The sequence below is a fragment of the Callospermophilus lateralis genome, chromosome 6 (assembly GCF_048772815.1).
Source record: "Callospermophilus lateralis isolate mCalLat2 chromosome 6, mCalLat2.hap1, whole genome shotgun sequence".
NCBI lineage: Eukaryota > Metazoa > Chordata > Mammalia > Rodentia > Sciuridae > Callospermophilus > Callospermophilus lateralis.
The window spans coordinates 8840670-8863152 of NC_135310.1; the positions used below are offsets into that span (position 1 = coordinate 8840670).

The 22483-nt window shown below is 42.2% G+C and overlaps 1 long non-coding RNA gene across 2 annotated transcripts; it reads right to left on the bottom strand.

Moving 5' to 3' along the window:
* Positions 1–18991: 18991 nt before the first annotated feature.
* On the bottom strand, positions 18992–22272 carry LOC143401770 (uncharacterized). Of its 2 annotated transcripts, XR_013091700.2 has the most exons (4): positions 22209–22272; positions 21861–22096; positions 20491–20546; positions 18992–20409 (listed from the first exon to the last, which is right to left on the bottom strand). It is a non-coding gene; the product is annotated as an uncharacterized LOC143401770 (long non-coding RNA). The 2 variants fall into 2 exon arrangements; XR_013091699.2 differs by having other exon boundaries at positions 21861–22260.
* Positions 22273–22483: the final 211 nt, after the last annotated feature.

Genomic DNA, 22483 nt, shown 5'->3' on the forward strand with positions numbered 1-22483 from the left:
TGTAAATTTTAAAGTCCTGGGAGCCAGCTCAAAGGATTTCCCACAGGTCGAATTTGGGGCAATTTTAGCATCATAAGGAAAATAACAGGCTGATGTTGTGGCTTGGTGATAGAGTACTTGATGCATTGAGTTTGATCTCAGCACCACATTAAAAAAAGGGGGGGGGTGACTGCAATTGGTTATAAATACAGAATAAATAGGGCTAGGGATATAGCTCAGTTGGTAGAGTGCTTGCCTTGCACACACAAGGCTGTGGATTCAATCCCCAACACCACAAAAATAAAATAAATAAATAAATAAAAACAGAATAAATAAAAATCTATTACTCTAACCAGGTGTGGTGACACATGCCTATAATCCCAGCTTTTTGTGAAGCTGAGGCAGGACGACTTCAAGTTTGAGGTCACCCTGAAATGTTTTTCCCCACAGTTCTGGAGGCTGAAGTCTGAGATTAGGATGCAGCATGGTCAGGTTCTGATGAGGGCTCTCTTCTGGCTTCCATATGACTGATTTCTCCTATCTTCATTTGGCAGAAAGAGTATGAGAGAACTCTTCGGGTCCCTTTTTATAAGAGCAGTAATCTCATTCATGAGAGCTCCACCCTTATGACCTGATCCTCTCCAAGACCTCCACATTCAAACCCATCACATTGGGGGTTAGGGTTTTCACATAGGAAGTTCAGGGAGGAAACACAAACATTCAGTTATTGTAAGACTTTTTAATAAAAAGAAAAAAGAAAAGGACAATAGCAATAGTCTAACCTTTGGTATTGACACCCAAGAAATTCAGGCAGACTGAAGATGGTCCCAATTTGGTAGTTGAAGAAGCTGGTAGTGGTTCCAGATACTCTCCTGGATTCAGAGTTGGTGCAACTATGACCATCATGCTTTTCATGAGTCAGTACATTTTCTGGGTCTACTCCTTCCAGCTGGAATACTATTTCTACTCTTCCTTGCCAAGAGAGATACCCTATCCATCATCAGTAATTGCCTTAAGAGAAATTATTTATTTAAGCCAGGCACAGAAAGACAAAACTGCATGTTTTCATTCATGGGGAAACTAAAAAAGATGATCTCTTGCCAGGCATATACCTACTAATCCCAGCTACCCAGGAGGTTGAGGCAGGAAGATTATGAGTTTGAGGTCAGCCTGGTCAATATACTGAGACCCTGTCTCAAAAGTGTTCATCTCTGAAATTATGGCATTTGGCGGTAAATAGATGGAACCTGAGAATATCATGCTAAGTGAAAGTAAGCCAATCCCAAAGTACCAAATGCAGAATGTTTTCTCTGATATGCGGATGCTAATTCACAATAAGGGATGGTGGTGGCTGGGAAGAATAGAAGTATTTTGAATTAGAGGGAAGTGAAGGGAGAGGTGGCTGTATGGAAATAGGAAGGATAGTAGAATGAATCAGACATTATTATGCTATATGCATATATGACTACACAACTGGTGTAACTCTACACCACGTACAACCAGAAGTATGAAAAGTTATACTCCATTTATGTGTGATGTGTCAAAATGCATTCTACTGTCATGTATAACTAATTAGAACAAATTTTTAAAAAGAAAAAACTCAATCTCATAGAATTAGAGTATAGTAGTGGTCACTAGAGGTTAAGAATGGGTGGAGAGTTGGGAACATAGAAGGAGACTATATAACAGGCACCAAAATTGGATGGGAGGAATAAGTTCTAGAGGTTTTTTTGTTTTGTTTTGTTTTGTTTTCTTATTTTTTTTCCAGTACTGTGGATAGAGCCCAGGAGGTGTGTGTTAGACAAGCACTCTACCCCTGAATCACCAAGTTTTAGTGTTCTATAACATAGTAGGGCAACTGTAATTTACAGCAATTTATTATATATTTTATAAGGAACTAGAATTGAGGAGTTCAATGTTTCCCAACACAAGGAAATGTTTAAGGAAACAGAAATGCTAATTGCTTTGTTATGATCATTACACATTGTATTAATGTGTTAAATGATCACTCTGTACCACACAAATATGTATGTACATAGTGTGTTAATTAAAAGTAAGGATAGGGACATTAACTTTGTGTTAGCTTCTGTCACTGTGACAAATACCTTCGATAAATTAACTTACAGGAGGAAAGGTTTAGTTCGGCTCATGGTTTCAGAGGTTTCAGACAAGGATTACTTGGCCCTATTGCAACACAGAACATGATGGCTAGAGTGACTGTCTGCCTACAGGAAGCAAGAGAGAGGGGGGGGCTGGGGGGAGAGAGAGAATGTTGTAGGGACAAACAAGGCAAGGCACCAAAGAAGCAGGAAACAGTTTTATTTGGCTTCAGCCAGGTTCAGAGGGTACAGCCTTTGCTGTAATCAATCAATCCCCTGAATCCCGAGTTCAGGGAGTTTCACAGTTTTATACCCAGTGTGTAAGGGGAGGGGCTCAGAAGTTCACAGTCTGCAGAAGTTCACATAAAAGCAGCTTTTGCTTTCACTGTTCTGGGCAAGCTAACTCTTCAAGGACAACACCTGAGAAGGGGAGAGCTTCTTCTCCCCTTTCTTTCCTCCCCCTGCCAGCTGTTACCATGGACCCATTTGTAACTTATCTTAAAAATGTAGACATCTCTGTGAAGCCCAGCTCAAGGCCAGAGACCTTGTTTGCACATTTCTTCAAAGTATTATACTGGATACGTTTGTGAAAAACAAGTAAGGGGGTGTCCAGCACCTGGAGTGCTGGTATCTTCTGGGCCAGTGGCCAAGTAAACAGGGTGACATGAAAATAGGAAGTTTATCTACAATGGACTCTTTTTCTGACAGTCCTAAAATCAGCCATGGTGAAGAGGGCTTTTCTGTGGAGAAAGGGGGTGCCACTTCAAGAAGAAAAGAGAAGAGAAGAGAGGAGAGGGAAGAGGAGAGGCTGGGGTCCCAAGTCTCCTTCAAGGGCACAGTTCCAATAACCTAATTTGCTTATACCAGACCCTACTTCCTAAAGGCTCCACTACTCCTCAATAGACTCAGCTTTCAATACCTGGCCTTTTGGTGACATTCCAGATTTGAACTTTAGCCTCCAACCCCAGGGGAAATCCCTTCATTATGAAAAAAAAAAAGGTACCCTTTGGAAGTAATTCCCCTATTCTGCTCTCTCTAATGTGTTTCCTTGTCATTTGGTCAGTGCAAATAATAGCAGCTTTCTAAAAAGAGTTCAATGTGCCAGAATGACTAAGCACCACTGATCACCTTCCAGCTTTTGCTGGGAGACCAGGGCACATGCTGCAGGAAGGTGTATGCCTCTTCTTGCTGATGATGCCTTGACTGAGTTTAATGCAGTATCTTCAACCCAAGGTGTGGATTATGGCTGGCATGGGACAGTGTTTTCCTTCCTTTTTCTATTTATTTGGTCCTGAGAGTTGAACCCAGGGTGATCTACCACTGAGTCATATCACCAACCTTTTTTAAATTTTGAGACAGGGTCTCATTAGGTGGCACAGGCTGGCCTTGAGCTTGCAATCCTCCTGCCTCGGCCTCCCAAGTCATTGGGATTACAGGCATATGCCCCACTGTGCCTGGCATAGACAGTGTTTCCAACAAGCATGATATTGAGCAGAAAAAAATCTTTTTTTAATGCAAAATTGTTCTATGCATTTTAGGCTACTTAGCATCAATAGACTCCAGAATCACCTCTCAATTCATGTTATAACCAACAGTGTCTCCACTTATTTCCAATACTCTCGTGTCCCTGATGAGATCCTATGGTCTAAGATAGGGTATCATGATCTTTTTTAACTAAATAATGTTGCTCACTCTGAGTTGTTTAGTGCCTCACCATTGCTGAGGCTGGCTTTGAACTCCTGATCCTCTTGTCTCAGCCTCCTGAGCTGCTGGGATTACAGGTGTGTGTCATCACACCCAGCCTGCTCTTTCTTCTTCTTCTTCTTCTTTTTTTTTTTTTTTTTTAAAGAGACAGAGAGAGACAGAGAGAGAATTTTAAGATTTATTTTTTAGTTTTCGGCGGACACAACATCTTTGTTTGTATGTGGTGCTGTATGCGGTGGCGCGCTCGCCTGGCATGCGTGCGGCCCGGGTTCGATCCTCAGCACCACATACAAACAAATAGATGTTGTGTCTGTTAGACCAGGATGCAAGAAAAGACCACTGACTCCAATTAAAATCAAATTAAAGCAAGCTTATTATTTCGACCGGCCGGGCTGCCTTTCCCTCCCAAAATGGCGGGAACAAGACAGCCCCCCAGGTTTCCTTCAGCCCAGCTTTACAGCCCCAAAAGTTACACAAAGGGGGGGTTACAGATAACAGAACTCTGACAAGCATCACACTAATGGTAGTTTACATTTTTTGCTGGCCCCAACATCAGAATTTATGAGGACCATTAGAGCCTCAGAGAGGTTGTTGTCTGGCCAGGGAAGGCCAATATTTATGAGGTGTCACTAAGTTTCAGAGAGGGCTGCTATCTGGTCAGAGAGCCAGGCATGGGTGAGTTCAAGGCACGGGCAGGCATTCCAAGCAGGTTCAGAATTTGCAGTAATTTATAGTAAAGCCGAAATTAGCTTTTCGTGGCTTGTGGCGAGATTGCTCCCAATTTTAAGAAAAGATCAGGTTGGGTCTATCAGTGTCCGCCAAAAACTGAAAAATAAATATTAAAAAAAAATTCTTTCTCTCTCTCTCTCTATCTTAAAAAAAAAAAATTAAAAAATAAAAAATAAAATAAAATAAAGCCCCTGGATCCTGGATGATATTAAGCTTCTAACCTCACCTGGTATTTATTTATTTATTTGTTTGTTTACTTATTTATTTATTTATTGTGGTGCTGGGGATTGAACCCAGGGCCTTGTGCATCCAAGGCAAGCATTCTACCAGCTGAGCTATAACCCCAGCCCTGGACTTTTTATTAAGAAAACAGGAATATTCTTATATTTAAAATCACAGCCCATTAGGTGGCCAATTACCCCTAGCCAAACACATTTTAACCTACACAGAGAGGGAGGGTATTTATGTCATACACCAGGAAAACAAAACAGGAAAATGCCAATAAAGCTGGGCTCCATCTCTAAGAGGTTCTGGGACATATGGCTTTATTGTTTAGCAGCCCTCAATGTTTATCAGTATGATGGGACAAAAATTCACTGTTCTCTTACAGCAAGCCAAGCTTAGCCAGACCTTGCCACATTCAAAATTAAGAGTATTGGAGAAATCTCATTTTCAGGACTTTTCAAAATACTATTCCCTCTACCTCATATCCTTTTTTAAAAAAATATTTATTTATTTATTTAGCTATTGGTGGACACAACATCTTTGTTTGTATGTGGTGCTGAGGATCGAATCCGTGCCACACGCATGACACTTGAGCCACATCCCCAGCCCAACCTCATATCCTTGCTAATTCTGTTTAACCGTCTGAATAGGACAGATAAAATCTTGTTTGGTTGAACACTCAGTGAAGTTTTTTCCTAATTTTTGAAAAGGACAGTTCTCTCTGTTTATCACCGACTGAAGACCACAACCCTGAAGACAGACAATACAAAAATATGTGCCTTTTGACAAATTGCAAATTGTACCCTTGACAGATAAGAAACATTCTCTGTACTGAATGGGCAATCATCCTACTGGTGGTCAAACTGACACCTGCTACAGCAACGTTGGACTCAGAAAACTATACCCTGATGTGTGGAGCTTTGACTGCTGAGCTGGAGAAATACTCTCAAACCAAAGTCTCTGCTCTTTCCCATCCCTTGTCTCCACTCCGCCCCCCCTCCCCCTCCCACGTTTTGTGGTGCTAGGGATTGAACCCAGGGCCTTGTGCTTGCAAGGAAAACACCCCACCAACTGAGCTATATCCCCAGCCTCATCCCTGTCTCTTAATCCTCTTTGATTGATTGTCTCTTTCTTCCAAAGCTCAAGGAGAGGTATCCTTGAAGTTCCCTTATCTACCCAAAGACCAGATCCACCTAAGAGGAACACGATTGTCCTCAATCTTCTTCCTGAAATTTCATGAACTGAGAAAGACCAAATACATATCACAGAAGAAGAGACTAAAGAGCAAACACCACACCCAGAGCTCAGAGGGAATTTGCCCCAGGTCATTGTCTGTTCTCAGAGCTCATTTCTTCCAGAAGTTCTGTACTACTTTTCAAAAATTGCCTACAGGCTCCTGTCTCTTATCCTGTGAAAAATCAAATGGTCCCACCTTTGAGTTTTATATTTCCTATAATTATCATGCTTATGTACAATAATAAATTTGTTATGGGGTTGGAGAGTGTAGTTTAGTGGTTAAATGTGCGCTTAGCATTGGTGACACCCTGGATTCAATTCTCAGCACCAAAAATAAATGTTTTGTTTTTCTCTTGTTAACCTGTCTTTCATTATAGGGATGTTTAACATGCTTTACGATGGAAAAACGACTTATTTTTCTTCCTTTTTTCTGCCTATATTAGCTTTCTATGTTTTCCCCCTATTCTCATCTCTGACCCAATGCTACTGGCCATATCTAGGTCTTTATCTTATCTCATGGACTAAAGCAATAACCTCCCGGTTAATCCTCTCACCCCTGCTTTCCCATCAAGACGATCTTCCCACATAGCAAGCCCTTTCCAAATACAAGCCCGGGACTTTCACATTCCTGGGAAAATGGAATGGTCAAAATGTCCTTGTTCCTCTCATTAAAAATCCTGTGCTTTTTATATAAAACAAATATAAAGAGTGTATAAGGAGTGGGATGCTTAGGTTTCTTTCTTGCCCCAATATCCCAGATGCTGGAAATCTGGAAATACCAACAAGCACAGACCAAAAGTCCACAACAACAACCACCTGCTTTTCTTTTTTTTTTTTTTTCCCCTTTGATACCAGGGATTGAACTCAGGGGCACTCAAGTCCTGAGTTGCTTAGAGCCTCTGCATGGCTGAGGCTGGCTTTGAACTCGCGATCCTCCAGCTTCAGCCTCCCGAGCTGCAATTACAGGCGTGCACCACAGCGCCGGACAAACCCTGCTCTCTCAAACCAAAGAGCAGGAAGGGGCGCCCTTGTCGGACAGAACGCTTTAGACAATAACTGCTCTGCTCCGACGATCCTGGAGAAAAACCGGTGGGCACCCATCCACTCCGGCACAGGCCTGTGCGGAGACCCGCGGGAGGCGACGTAGTTCACCCAGGGAGACCCGGGTAGGATCGCTGCACAGCCCGGGCACGCGGAGCTGCGGGTGTTTTTCCGTCCAGAGCCGAAGCAGGAAGCGCGCGATGACAGTTCTCGGCGAAAGAGCACCCCCTGGCGACGCGAGGAGAGCAGCACGCCGCGGCGAGGTGGGCTCTCAGACCACCCGGCAGGAGCGGTGGCGAGGACCCGGGAAGGCCAGCGGCCACTTAGTAGTCTGAATCTGATCAAAGCCAAGCTCATCCCTCGCGGGAGGGGAAAGTCGTGCGAGGAGCCTCGACCAGGGGGGCTAGGGGAACTCTGAAGCCGCTGGGTTTCTGGAGAGGAAAAAGAATAGGGAAATGCAGAGGCAGCAAGAGGGATGGGAGATGATGTTCCATTATTCCTCGCTATGGGACCTCTGGGGAAGTAACGGCTGGTGACACTCCACAGATGGGAGAGCAGAGGCATTGGACAGCACAGATAAGAAGTAGTAACGCATGAACTCTGATGAAGACGGGCTGATTCCAGGGCCCACTCTTGAACACACACCAGAGGTTTTCCACGTGCAAAGACAACCCTCCAGCAACACAAGGCTACCACTACTTCATAGAAGGCGACAAAGTACGTTTAATTTCATCAGACTGATGTTCTGAAAAAAGTCACTGTCCCATATTTGGAACATCTTTTTTTTTATTTTTTATTTTTATGCCTTTACACTTTTTCATTGTTGTTACTAGCGATTAAACCCAGGGGTGCTTAGCCACTGAGCCACATCCCCAGCCCCCCCCCCCCCTTTTTTTGAGACAAGGCCTCACTGAGTTGCTTAGAGCCTTGCTAAGTTGCTGAAGCCGGCTTTGAACTTGTGATCCTCCTGCCCCAGCCTCCCAAGCCACTGGTGTTACAGGTGTGCACAATTTATGCCCACATACTCTTGAACTGAACATCAAGCCTCTTTTTTTATAGGAGAAACCTTAGCCACAGGAGAAGTGGGTTTTATTCTTGCTCCCTAGGAAAGAAATAAGAGAGAGAAAATACTTAATATAGCCAGGTGACCCAATAAGTTTGAATAGTGTAGACAAGTTTGGGCAGGAGGCAAGCTAAGGGGGCTGTGTGGAAATAATGAGAGGCACAGAGCCTTAATAACAGAAACCAGGCTGCCTAAGGCCACATCCAGAACCATGGGAAACTTAGGTGTGTTCTAGGCCAACAAAGGTTTGGAGAGGACTATTGCCTGAGCAGGGCCCAGCAGGGACACAGGAGGCAGAGGTATACATATATCAGCTGGTTATGTTCCAAGACAGACCTTAGGAAGAAGTCCAGGACACAGAGATGGGGATCCAGCCCCTAGAGTGTTTGGGAGCCTCGAACTCTGTCAATAGCAAATGACAAGATGGATAAATGGCACAAGGTATCCCTGTCCTATATAGGAATCTCACTAGAAGGCAGGGAGAAGAAATGTACATTTAGTGAGTATTTCAAGAATAAAACTTGGCATGGTTTTATTTTGACCTATTTTTCTAAAATTTACTAGGTGGCTTTGGCCTTGACTTTTGGAAAGCCAGAGTCAAGTGCCCACTGAATTTCATTAGGCCATTCCTGACCTTGGGCTAGATGGGTTGTTGTGTACCAGCATAGATTATTCCTACATTCAACCCGGGTATCAATGTCAGTTATACAAATGAGATACACCTTCTGGGCACAGTGCAGCATGTCTGCAATCCCAGCAACTTGGAAGCCTGAAGCTTCCAAGGAGGATCACAAATTCAAGGTCAGTCTCACAAATTAGAGAGACCCTGTCTCAAAAAAAGATAGAAAGAAAAAATGTTAATAATCTCTCTTGTTTGATATCATTATTTAAATTTTTCAGTGTGTGTTCTGGAGATTGGACTGAGGGCCTTCTACATAAGAGGTATACAAGGTACATCCCCAGCTTTTTTTTTTTTTTTTTTTGAGATAGGATTTCACTAAATTGCCCAAGATGGTCTTCGTCTTGAATTTGAGACCTTCCTGCCTTAGCTTCCTAAGTAGCTGGGATTACAGGTGTGGCCACCCCTTCTGGCATAGTTTGGACCTTAAATGTCTTCAAAGGCCCATGTATTGAAGGCTTGTTACCCAGCCTATGGTGCTCCTGGGGGGTGCCCAGTGGGCACACCTTGCTGGGGGCATGCCTTGTCACCCCAGCCTCTTCCTGTTTCTCCCTGAGCTTCCTGGCTGCCTCTAGGGGATCAATCTCCTCTGCCACACATTCCTGCCATGATGTTCTTCCTCTCCCCAGGCCTAAAAACAACAGGCCAACCAGCCATGGACTGAAATGTCTGAGCTTTGAGCCAAAATAAATCTTTTCTCCTTTAAAAGTGTTTATCACATGGCAGGAAGCTGAGTAATGCAGTGGTGGTGAACCTCTTTCTTTTTCTTGTCTTGTCTTTTCTTTTTTTGCAAGTACACCAATTCTTGCTCTAATTTGTTGTTTTTAACCAACCATCCTTTCTTTGTAATGGATCCTAAGAGCTTGTTTATTCTCTCATAGAGGTTATTTATCTTCTTACTTATTGTAAGCCCCTCAAACCAGCTTCAGGCCATGGCTAGTTTGAGACTGAGAAGACTTGAACACAGGGGAACTGGGGTATCATCAAATGCAATGAGCACTCTGTGCCCTGTGTATCACCACCCAGGCCTGAGGACGCAGCCTGAGCTCCTCTGGTCCTCTGAACCCTCTGTTGTCTCTGGTCTTACTCAACATGGCCTTCATGGTCTGGCACCCTCTGCTGACTCATTTGACTTGATATTTTGTAATAGTTATACCTCTATGAAAGTGGCTCCTAACCAGGAGGGATTTGGTCCCCAGGGAACATTTAGCAATTTTGGGAAACATTTTTGGTTGTCACCCTGGAGGTGGGTCAGTGCTACTGGCATCAGATGGGTAGAGGTGAGAGAGGAAAGCTAGAGAGTGCTTTTCTCTCCCACCTCTGATGAAGCCAGATGGAAGTGAGTCTGTCTCTGATCACAGTCAGGTTCATCAGAGACAGGCACCAGAAGGGATTTATTTAGGAAGGCAAAGGAGTACACCTCAAAGAGAAAGAGAGAGAGAGTACAGTCGGTCTCCAGAGAGAGAAGCATTGGTCTGATGTCTGACTATTTACAGAGGGGGCTGAGCTAGAGGTGGAGATGCAACTCATGCCAGTTTTCCCTGTGACTAGCACATTTTAACCACATCATGTCCCTTTTTTGGGTCAAGAAGACGGATGCAAGGGTGTGGGCTGGGTTGCTCACAGTGGCTTGTTTTGCATTTTAACAGTTCAGGGAATTTCCTGCATTTCCACAGTTCATGGGAATTTCTCATATTCCAAAATTTTCATTTTTGGCAGTTCTTTTTTGTTGTTATTGTTGGTATTGGGGATTGAACTCAGGGTCGTTTTACCACAAGGTCACATCCCCAGCCTTTCTTTTCTTTCTTTTTTTTTTTTTTTTTGTATTTTTATTTAGAGACAGGGTCTCACTGAGTTGCTAAGTGCCTCACCAAGTTGCTGAGACTGGCTTTGAACTTGAAGCCCTCCTGTCTCAGCCTCCCATGTTGCTGGGATTACAGGCTGCGCCACCATACCTGGCTTGGCAGTTCTCATTTGAGACTCAGTGTATCTTTTTTTTTTTTTTTTTCCCTGCTGTATGTACAAGTCCTATCTCAGGACTGCAGACATAGCAACTACCTAGATTGGGTCCAGGACATCTTGCTCAAAAAATACCAGACATGTCACCTGTACCAAAACTCTGACATGTGTGAAAGACATAAAGTACTTCAAGCCAGGTGCATTGGCATGAAACTGTGGTTCCAGCACTAGGGATACTGAGGCAGGAGGACACCTTGAGCCCCGGAGTTCAAGACCTGCCTGGGAAACACAGTAAGTCTCTGTCTCAAAACAAAAACAAACAAAAAACTGAAGTGAACTAGGCCAAGCCAGGAAACACCTCTTCTCTCTCAGTCTCTGCCTAAGGCTAGAGCTGGTGTCACTAATACCCAGGGCCTAGTGACAACAGAACAAGAGCCAGCTGAGAAAGGCTAGCTGAGTGCTGGTAGAAACCACCAAGCTCTCTGAAGGAACACAGCAGGGAAGGGCAGATAAGTGCAGGGGGGAGTCCCAGGTAGGAAGAAAGTCCTGTGGCTGCAATTAACACAAACGGTGGTTAAAATTTTGATAACCAGGTCAGATTACAGAAATTGCTGACCTGGTGTATTAGTTTGCTTCAACTGCCATAACAAAATACCACAAAGACGGATGGCTTAAACAACAGACATATTTTCTCATAGTTCTAGTGGCTATGAAGTTCAAGTTCAAGATGTTTGTAGGATTGATTTTTTCATCAGGTCTCTCTCCTCAGTCTGTGGATGGTTGCCTCTTGGTCTCTGCGTGTGTCTGAGTCTCCTCTTATAAGGTCACCCAATCATGTTGGATTGGGGTTTGTCCATGTGACATTACTTTAACTTACTTACCTCCATAAAGTTTCTGTTTGCAAATAGTCACACTCTGAGATACTGGGTGTTAAACTTCAATATGTTAAATTTCATAGGAATTGGGGAAACAAATTAAAGCCTATAAGAACTGAATTCAGGATTGAGCTGGTCTGGGGCAAATCTAAGATGTATGTTCAAGAGGAGTTGAGTGTTCAGGGTCAGTTGTTTTTTGGGGGAGAGGGTGTGCGGGGGATGAAATTCAGGGGCACTCGACCACTGAGCCACATCCCCAGTCCTATTTGTATTTGATTTAGAGACAGGGTCTCATTGGGTTGCTTGGTGCCTCCTTTGGCTGAGGCTGGCTTTGAAGTCAGAATCCCCCCCCCCCACCACCACCACCCTGTTTCAGTCTCCTTAGCCACTGGGATTACAAGTGTGCACCACCATGCCTGGCTCCAGGGTCAGTTTTGATTTTTTTTTTTATTGGTTGTTCAAAACATTACAAAGCTCATGATATATCATCTTTCATACATTTGACTCAAGTGGGTTATGAACTCCCATTTTTACCCCAAATACAAATTGCAGAATCACATCGGTTCAGGGTCAGTTTTGAGATGAAAGAGTTTTATGTTCATTATGGAGAGGATACTCTTCAAACCCAGTGCAAGAGAAATTGATGAGCCGTCTCACTATTAACTGGGGTACTTTGTACTGAACAGAGCTGACTAGTTCTGGAGCTTTGCAAACTTAATTTTTGTTTCCTAGTTTTAAGGAAAAGCTGAACCTAAATACAGCCATTACAGGGAAAAGGAACAAGAGAAACATCAGAGTCACTGGGATTACAGGCATGCACCACCACAGTAGGTAGTAATCATTCTTTTTTTTTCAAATTTAAAATTTGTTTTAATTAGTTATACATTGGTAGAATGCATTTATGCACTTTGATATATCATACATATATGGGAAATAATTTTTCATTTTTCTGAGTGTACATGTTGCAGAATCATATTGGTCCTGTAGTCACATATATACAGTAATAATGTTTGTTTTATTCTACTATCTTTCCTATCTCACATCCTCTCCCCTCCCCTCCCATCACTTCCCTCTGCCTAACCTAAGGTAATTGCTATTCTTCCCTAGTTCCCTGCTCCCACCTTATTGTGAATTAGCATCCGCATATTAGAGGAAACATTCAGTCTTTGGTTTTGTGGGATTGGCTTATTTTGCTTAGCATGATATTCTCTAATTCCAACCATTTACTGTCAATTGCCATAATTTCACTCTTCTTTAAAGCTGAGTAATATTCCATTGAAAATATACCACATTTTCTTTAGCCATTCATCTATTGAGGGACACCTAGGTTGGTTCCATAGTCTAACTATTGTGAATTGAGCTGCTATAAACATTAATTGGCTGCATCACTATAGGATGCTGATTTTAAGTCCTTTGGGTATAAACCAAGAAGTGGGATAGCTGGGTCAAATGGTAGTTCCATTCCCAGTTTTCTGAGGAATCTCCATACTGCTTTCCATAGTGGTTGCACCAATTTGCAGTCCCACCAGCAATGTATGAGTGTACCTTTTTCACCACATCCTCGCCAACATTTATTATTGCCTGTATTCTTTTTTTTTAAAATATTTTATTTTTTAGTTGGACACAATATCTTTATTTTATTTATTTATTTTTATGTGGTACTGAGGATTGAACCCAGGGCCTTGAATATGCTAGGCAAGTGCTCTACCACTGAGCCACAACCCCAGCCCAAGTTTCCTATATTCTTGATGTATTCCCTATCATTCTGACAGGAGTGAGGTGAAATCTTAGTTTTGATTTGCATTACTCTAATTGCTAGAGATGTTGAACACTTTTTCATATGTTTGTTGATCAACTTGTATTTCTTCTCTGTGAAGAGGCTATTCAGTGCCTTAGCTCATTTATTGAGTTATTTGTATATATCTAGTAACCATTCTTTTTTATATATATATATAGTTTTTTAAATTTATTTTATCTAGTTATCAGCAGGCACAACATCTTTGTATGTGGTGCTGAGGATCGAACCCGGGCCGCATGCATGGCAGGTGAGCGCGCTACCGCTTGAGCCACATCCCCAGCTCCTAGTAACCATTCTTTAGATTTATAGAACACAGAATATCTGGTGACCTTCACATAGTAATAGAATGTGCCTCAAATAGACCAGTGCATGATTAATGATTTTGATACCCACTCATCAGTGGTTAAAAACACACTTCCTTAAGTTTTCTGTGTAAGCTCTTCACTTGTGGTTGTTAGCCAAGATGGTCCTTTAGACTGCTGTTTTTCCATTCAGCTTGCTCATCATAGAAACTACCATTGCTTTGCCCCTTGACTAATTGGTTTCCTGTCATGTGAGCAGATCTAGACTTTTACACAGTAAGTTTCATAATCTAAGCTAATGTCTGCCTATAGTTGGGCATAGTGATGCACGTGTGTAATCTCAGTGACTCAGGAGGCTGATGCAGGAGGAGCCAAAGTTCAAGGCCAGATTCAGCAACTTAGCAGACTCCATCTCAAAATAAAACATTAAAAAAGACTGGGAATGTAGCTCAGTGGTAGAATTCCTCTCAGGTCAATTCCTAGTACCAAAAATTAACTAATTAATTAATTAGTGTCTGTCAAAGAACAAAATCACAATTGAAATCTTGATTAGCTTTATTTTTTTAAAAATTTATAGATGGACACAATATCTTTATTTTTATTTATGTTTTTATGTGATGCTGAGGATCAAACCCAGTGCCTCACACATGCTAGGCAAGCACTCTACCACTGAGCTACAGTTGAAGCCTCACTGGTTTTATTTATTTTTATTCTAATTTGTTATATATGATAGTATGCATTACAATTCATATTACACATATAGAGCACAGTTTTTCATATCTCTGGTTGTATACAAAGTAGAGTCACACCATGTTTTCATACATGTAGTTAGGGTAATGATGTCCATCACACTCCACCATCCTTTCTACCCCCATGCCCCCACCCTTCTCCTCCCATGCCTTCTCCCTATCTAGAGTTCCACTAATCTTCCCATGCTCCCCCGTAAACCCATTATGAATCAGCCTCCTTATATTTATTTTTTTGGGATTGGCTAACTTCACTTAGCATTATATTCTTCAACTCCATCCATTTACCCGAAAATTCCATGATTTTATTCTCTTTTAATGCTAATAATATTCCATTATGCACATATACCATATTTTCTTTAGTCATTCCTCTACTGAAGGGCATCTAGGTTGGTTCCACAATTTAGCTATTGTGATTTGTGCTCCTATAAACATTGATGTAGCTGTATCACTGTACTATGCTGTTTTTAAGTCCTTTGGATATAGGCTAAGGAGTGGGATAGCTGGGTCAAATGGTGGTTCCATTCCCAGTTTTCCAAAGAATCTCCATACTGCTTTCCATATTGGTCACACCAATTTATAGTCCCACCAACAATGTATGAGCGTGCCTTTTCCCCCACATCCTTGCCAACACTTATTGTTATTTGTATTATCAATAGCTGCCATTCTGACTGGAGTGAGATGAAATCTTAGATTAGTTTTGATTTGCATTTCTTTAATTGCTAGAGATGTTGAATATTTTTTCATATATTTGTTGACTGATCATATATCATCTTCTGAGAAGTATCTGTTCAGTTCCTTGGCCCATATATTGATTGAGTTATTTGTTTTTTTGGTGTTAAGATTTTTGAGTTCTTTATGTATCTAGAGATTAGTGCTCTGTCTGATGTGTGTTTGGTAAAAATTTGCTCCCAAAATGTAGGGTCTCTATTCACCTGATTGTTTCTTTTGCTGAGAAGCTTTTTAGTTTGAATCCATCCCATTTATTAATTCTTGAAATATAGGAGTCTTATTAAGGAAGCCAGGGCCTAATCTGACATGATGGAGATATGGGTCTATTTTTTCTTCTATTAGATGCAGTGTCTCTGGTTTAATTCCAAGGTCCTTAATCTACTTTGAGTTTTGTGCATGGTGAGACATAAGAGTTTAATTTCATTTTGTTGTATGTGGATTTCCAGTTTTCCCAGCACCATTTGTTGAAGAGTCTATCTTCTCTCCAATGTATGTTTTTGGTGCCTTTGTCTAATATAAGATAATGTAATTATGTGGGTTAGTTAGTCTGTCCTCTATTCTGTACCATTGGTCAACCAGTCTATTTTGGTGCCAATACCATGTTGTTTTTGTTACTATTGCTCTGCAGTTTAAGGTTTGGTATAGTGAAGTCACCTATTCACTCTTCTTGCTAAGGATTGCTTTAGCTATTCTGGGTCTCTTATTTTTCCAGATGAATTTCATGACTGCCTTTTCTATTTCTATGAGGAATGTCATTAGGATTTTGATTGGAATTGCATTAAATCTGTAGAGTGCTTTTAGCAGAATGGTCATTTTGACAATATTAATTCTGCCTATCCAAGAACAAGGTAGATCTTTCTATCTTCTAAGGTCTTCTTTAATTTCTTTCTTTAGCTTTCTGTAGTTTTCATTATAGAGGTCTTTCACCTCTTTCATTGGGTTGATTCCCAAGTGTTTTTTTTTGTTGTTGTTGTTGTTGTTGAGGGTATTGTAAATGGGGTAGTTTTCCTCATTTCCCTTTCAGAAGATTTGTCACTGATCACAGAAATGCTGACTAGCATTATTTTTTTATTCTAGAATTGGGCAACATTTCACTCCACAAAACAGAATGAGTATTATGATAGGTTGAACAAAGAAGGTTAGATTTATAGAGTGAAAAATTGAAGAAACCAGAAACAAAAAAATGGATTGATCATTTCAAAGTTACTTTCCTTGGAAAGCAGGAAAGAGACAAAAACAATAGAAAAATAATTGATTGGTTAATAACAGACTAATTTTTGTGGAGTAAAGATTAACTTCATTATCAATCCAGTCTGCTTGGGAAATCTGGATGGTTTCTATCTGATTCTGATTCTTCAGCAGGTCAGATAAAGAGTTTGCTTTACTTTTGGTGACATGGAATTTCAGCAAAGTTGATTCCATTTTAATTTTCAGCCTATGGGGCCCAATGCAGGAACTCAGTTCAAAACAATGCCCTCCTGTGACTTTTACTTAATGTATGGAACACTCATAGTCTTACTTTACATGATTTTATAAATTTCTTAAAACTGAGTCTTTGCTTGATGGGCTACAACCTTCTGCTGGCATTTACTAAAACAAAGGTTTATAATTGTAAATACACATCTTTTGCAGCTCAGAAGCTTCTCTAAAGGACCTGAGAGCTATTCTCAGGAATGGAACAACAGAATCCTAACCTTTCAAATGGCCTAGTCTCACTTACACTTATCAACCCTTTGTACTTTTTGTTGGGAAAAGTATAAACGGCAGCCATACCCCAGAGGAAAAAACCCCAACATGGCGCCTAAGGACCTCTTCTTCCTACCTTCTTCTTCTCTGCAGTGGCGCGAAAAGTTCCCACCCGTGTGAACTCTCCCGCCGGCGCCAATTTCAAACCTCGCTGGCGGGGAACCTTAGCTCCAATAAGAACTAATTCCTGGGCTCCAGAGCTGATATTTGGAAGAACTTGCCAATAAACGGGTTGCCTGCCACTTATCTAAGCCCTATCATCTACCCCTTAGTTCTATATAAGCACACAGCTTTTTGCAATAAAATTGGAATTCTCCCGGAGAAGTGTCTTTGCGTGGGGAATTCTTTCACTTTTTACTTCTCTGACTCTGAGACCCCTGGTTACTTGCTTTTAGTAGGCTTTAAGTTGCTGATTTTGGAGGCTACACAGCTGTCCTTCAAAATAATATTACATTATTAGTCCCCCACTATCTTTACTGAGGTATGGGTTATAAAGATGTTTGCCTAAGTTACGTTTCAGGGACCTGAGGGCCATTTTTTGGGAAACCACAAACTCTTCCCTTGGGCCTATGTAGCTCACCAATAGGTGAGCTTTTGACATCAGGAGGCTGAAAACGCCCTCATCTCATGCTCACACTGCCATTTTCTGAACATGTACCCCATGAAGAGCCACGAAGGCTGATTATGTTTCAGCAGATCACTGTTTACTTCCCTTCCAATCTCATTTTCCCATGCCTGAAATTACCCTGCTTCTTTATCCCATAAACATCCCCAAACATTGGCATCAGAGAGGTGGATTTGAAACTGAGGTCTCCTGTCACCTCACACCTGTGCACCTCAGCAATATTCATCTCAGTGATAAAATTTGTTTCAGTGATAGACACACTGCAGTGGGCAAAACAGGCGACATTCTCACCAAAGGGCCTCGTAGATATAAGCTAGCACTAGAGTAGGGTGATTCGGGCCAGGATGGTAGCATCTGGGACGAAACACAGTTTCTCACAAAATGCTCTGACCTTCATACAGTTCCCAGTGGACTACATTCTGGCACAGAACCTCAGTGGTACACAAGGCTATGCCTCCTGTGTGTTGATGGAGATATAGCCAGCCAAGATCCTTATACCTGGTCACTGTCCTTAGTTCTCTGGGCCACTTTTGAGTAATTTGGTAGCTCTTGAGAGTTGTTCTTAGAACTGTGCTGACCTGGGTTTCATGGTGCATCCCTATAATCCCAGAGACTTGGGAGGTTTGCAGGTTTGAGGCCAGCCTCAGCAATTTAGTGAAAGCCTACGGAACTTAGTGAGACCCTTTCTGAAAATAAAAAATAAAAAGAGCTGGGGATGTAGCTTAGTGGTTAAGTAACCCCTTGGGTTCAATTCCCAGTGTCAAAAAACAAACAAAACAACTTGAACTCTACACAAACAAGACAGGGTTGAGTTCAATGTTGGAGGGCATTAGATCTGTTCCATAACCCCCATATGCAGATCACAGATTTGGCAGAAACAATACTGGCAACTGAATAGCAACACTGTTGTTTAAGTATCTCCTTTTTCCTTTTTCTTGTACTGGGGATTAAACCCAGGGGTGCTGAACTCTATCTCTAGTCCTTTTGATTTTCAAATAGGGTCTCACCAAGTTGCCAAAGCTGGCCTAAAGTTTTCTTTTTTAAAATATTTTTTTAGTTATAGATGGACACAACATCTTTATTTATTTATTTTTATGTGGTGCTAAGGATGGAACCCAGTGCCTCACAAGTGCGAAGCAAGTGCTCTCTACCACTGAGCTACAACCCCAGCTCTGGCCTCAAATTTTCAATCATCTTGCTGGGATTACGGGCATGTACCACTGCACCCAGCTGTGTCTTCTTATCCAACTGAGCATATAATTTTTTCTTTTGTTTTAATTGGTGTGTTTTAATTATACACAATAGTGGGGCTCATTATGGCATATTTGCACATGTACATAACACAGTTTGGTCAATTTCATTCACACATAACTGTGAGTCAGTAACTTCACTAGTTCCTTTAAGCAAATACAGCTTTATTTCATAAAAAAATTTTGAAATTTCATCAGCTGGAAAGAACTTCAGTACAAACAGAGAATGCATTTTTAAACTCAAGTTGTTGTCATGGCAATCACTTCCCGGAACAGGATTACTATCCCATTAGAGAGCTTTCCCCAATGTCGAAACTGAGGTTTGGGGAATTTCAGCAGTCAGGATTTCCACATTCAGGATTATAATCTTTCAAAATAGTGATTTCAGGATTTTATACCTTAGGGATTGCAACATTCAGGATTTTGGTGTTGGGGATTATGATCAACACTGGATACAAGACCTTCTCACTTAGATTCCTGTGTGGTCAGATCTGTGACACACCAAAGTAAAAGAAGGCATAAAAGAAAAACAAGAGAATCTACCTAAGATGATTCTATTAATGATAGTGTTTATGTCTAAGGGTGTGGAAATAAAGTTATAGAAGGATTTGTAACAAAAACTGTCATTTTCTAATTCACTATTTATTATTCCTTTAGATACAGAATTCCACATTTTTTCAAACTGAAAATGTGCACAGCAAAATCATTACATTTACCAGATTTCCTTCTGGATAACTGTAGCTTTTTATGTAAATTTTGACCAGTGATGTTTTGAGTAGAATTTGTTGGATCAATCTCCCACAGAGGATCCATAAAAGGAGACAAATGGAACCCAACCTTTTATTCTTTCCCCTTCCTGGAAACGTAATAACATGGCTGGTACTTTAGAAGTTTTAACAGATCATGAGGCAACTATGGGGATAGAGGAATTTGTATCTTTTCTTTTTGATTTTTTTTAAGTCTTTTTGGTCCTGGTGATTGAACCTGTGGGGGCTTTTACCACTGAGATACACACCCAGTCCCCCATCTTTTTTGTGTGTGGTGCTGGGGATTAAACCCAATGTCTTGTGCATGTGAGGCAAGCACTCTACCAACTGAGCTATTCCCCAGTCCCCACACCCAGCCCATTTTATTCTGAGACAAAGTCTCACTAAGTTGCCCAGGCTGGCCTTGAACTTGAGATCCTCCAGCCTCAGCCTCCTGAGTTGCTGGGATTTCAGGTGTGTGTCATTACACCTAGTGAGCTTGTGTCCATGATGACGTCACTGAACTGTCTACCCCAGACCTTGTATATGTGAGGGAATATACTCTTTTGTGTTTAAGACACTGCAACTGGCTGTTACTGGGATGTGAATGCAATTTACAGCTGGCTTAAAATTTCAATTCAACCCACATTGGTTGCCTGCTCCCATCAATACATGTACTACAGGGGTCTCACAATGGCTGTGAAGTAGCCTGAGGAAGTTTCTCTGAGGGAAGTGCATACTCATGGTGACCTGACGTTGCAGAGGATGTCATGAGCTGCCTGGAGTAAGAGCACAGAACCCAGTCAACAGTCATGTAACTCCCTGGGCCATTTGAATGGGGTAGGTTGGGGGGGGGTACTCCTTTCAGTGGCCATCTAAAAAAGAAAAAGCCTTTTTAGTAGGTGTGGTATGCAAAGATGATAATCAACTTCTCTTTATCTCCCACCCCCAATCACCTTGGTCTCAGTGCTTGGTGTTCCAGAGGTTGGCGTGGTCTTCTGAAAGGATGGAGCTGAAGCAGTTAATTATGTTAGATATACTTCTTTTTTGCTGTTGTCATTCCCCCTGACCCCAACATTTGTTGCTTGTTCAAAAGGACATATCCTAGGAGTCAGTTAGTCTCAAAGTAGCATATTATCTACAGACAAGAAGTGCACAAATATAGCCTGACCACTCTCTCTCCTTGTGTGACATTCTGTTCTGACTAGATCAAGCCCCTTCATTACAGTGCCCAACCCATCACTGAATTCTGTTGTTTTACCCTTCAAAATGTTGTTTCTCCCCAAAGTTCCCATAGCTAGTACTCTAAAAATGGCTGGCAGTACTTCTTTCTGGGATTAACACAACAGCTTTCTAACTAGCCTGGCCCTCATATCAATGCCAGACTGCCTTGCCTGAAAAATTACTTTCAATGACTTTCCTCAGCTAACAGATGTCTCAACTTCCCTTTACCAATCTTATCAAATCCATGCTCTTCTGAGTTTTAGAGAAAATCCATAATGAGGGCCCAACCTGAATTTCCTCCTTCACCCGGACATATGCCCTGAGTTTCATTTTCCTGCCATCTGTAAACAACCTCAGCCCTTCCTGGAAGTTCCTCTTTGCCTGACGGGGAAACCTAGTCATCCTTAGGCTGCAAAGGGTGTGGAAGAAAATAACAGAAACTCTGCTCCCCACCCACCTTTTTTTTTTTGAGAGGGGTCTGGCTGTGTTGCCTAGGCTGGTCTCCAACTTGTGGACTCAAGTGATCCTCCCACCTCAGCTACTGTGTAGCTGGGACTATAGCCAGCATCATCACTCCTAGCTTTGCTTCTTTTGATATTATTCTATTCAGTAAAGACCCAAATCATGTCAAAGACAGCTTAGTGTTTTCCTAATTAACACAATTGAGGATATTTTAAAATTGTTGAGAAAACGTTTGATACAGCTTATTGGACACAGGAACATAGCATTGGACATACAGCATAGGAAAGATTTCCCGGTTGTCCATCTTTTATATCCTCCTGGGCAGTTGGTTCATAGAAGTCACTCTGAACAAATACATACAGCTTGACTGACTGGGCTTAGTAGTCATGAAGCATAAACTTCTGTGTTTTGGGTTCTAATTCCAACAATTTTTTTTTTTTTTTTTTTTGTAGTGCGGATTGAACCCAGGGATGCTCTACCACTAAGCTACATCTCCAGACCTTTTTGTTTTGTATTTTGAGACAGAGAGTCTCACTAGATTTCTCAGGCTGGGCGATTTGTGATCCACCTGCTTCAACCTCCAGAGGCCCTGAGATTAGTGGCATTCTCCGCCTTATTGCCTCTAATCCCGGACTCTTACCTTATTAACCGGGGACCACTGCAAGCTGCTTAATCTCAGCGACAATATTTCATTGTCGCCTGGAGTCGACAACACATACATTTACAGAGATAAATGCATGTAAATCTTGCAGTGCAGTCCATGGTAGACGTCCATAGCAGCACTACTGTTAGCCAGCGGGATGGTGCTGGCCTGGCTTCTGGCCTGGTGAAGGACTCAAGGCCAGTTTACTGGCAAAGCAAGGTCACTAAGGGCACCTGGCAAGAAGACAAAACATGAGGGCACTGTCCCTTCACCCTCCACTAACACGTTGGCTGCCTTCCAAGGGACGGTCCCTGGGGCCCTTAGGGAGAGAAAAAGTCCCCAAACCTTCCAGGGGCGGCTTCCAGACCCCGTGCGGCAGCAGCAGTACCACCGAGGCCTAGAGGGGAAGGGCTGCAGCGGGCCGCGCAGGCCCCGCCTTCGGAGGGGCGGAGACGAGGGCGGGCCTGCGGGCCATACCAACTCTACATCGGGGGGGGGAAACGTGCGACTTCCTCTCGCTACACGTCACGGAGCCCAGGCAGATGGGCAGCGGGGTGGTCACGATCGAGAAAAGCTTGCCGCTCCCTCTTCCAGCCTACTGGACGCAGGGTGTGAGGCCT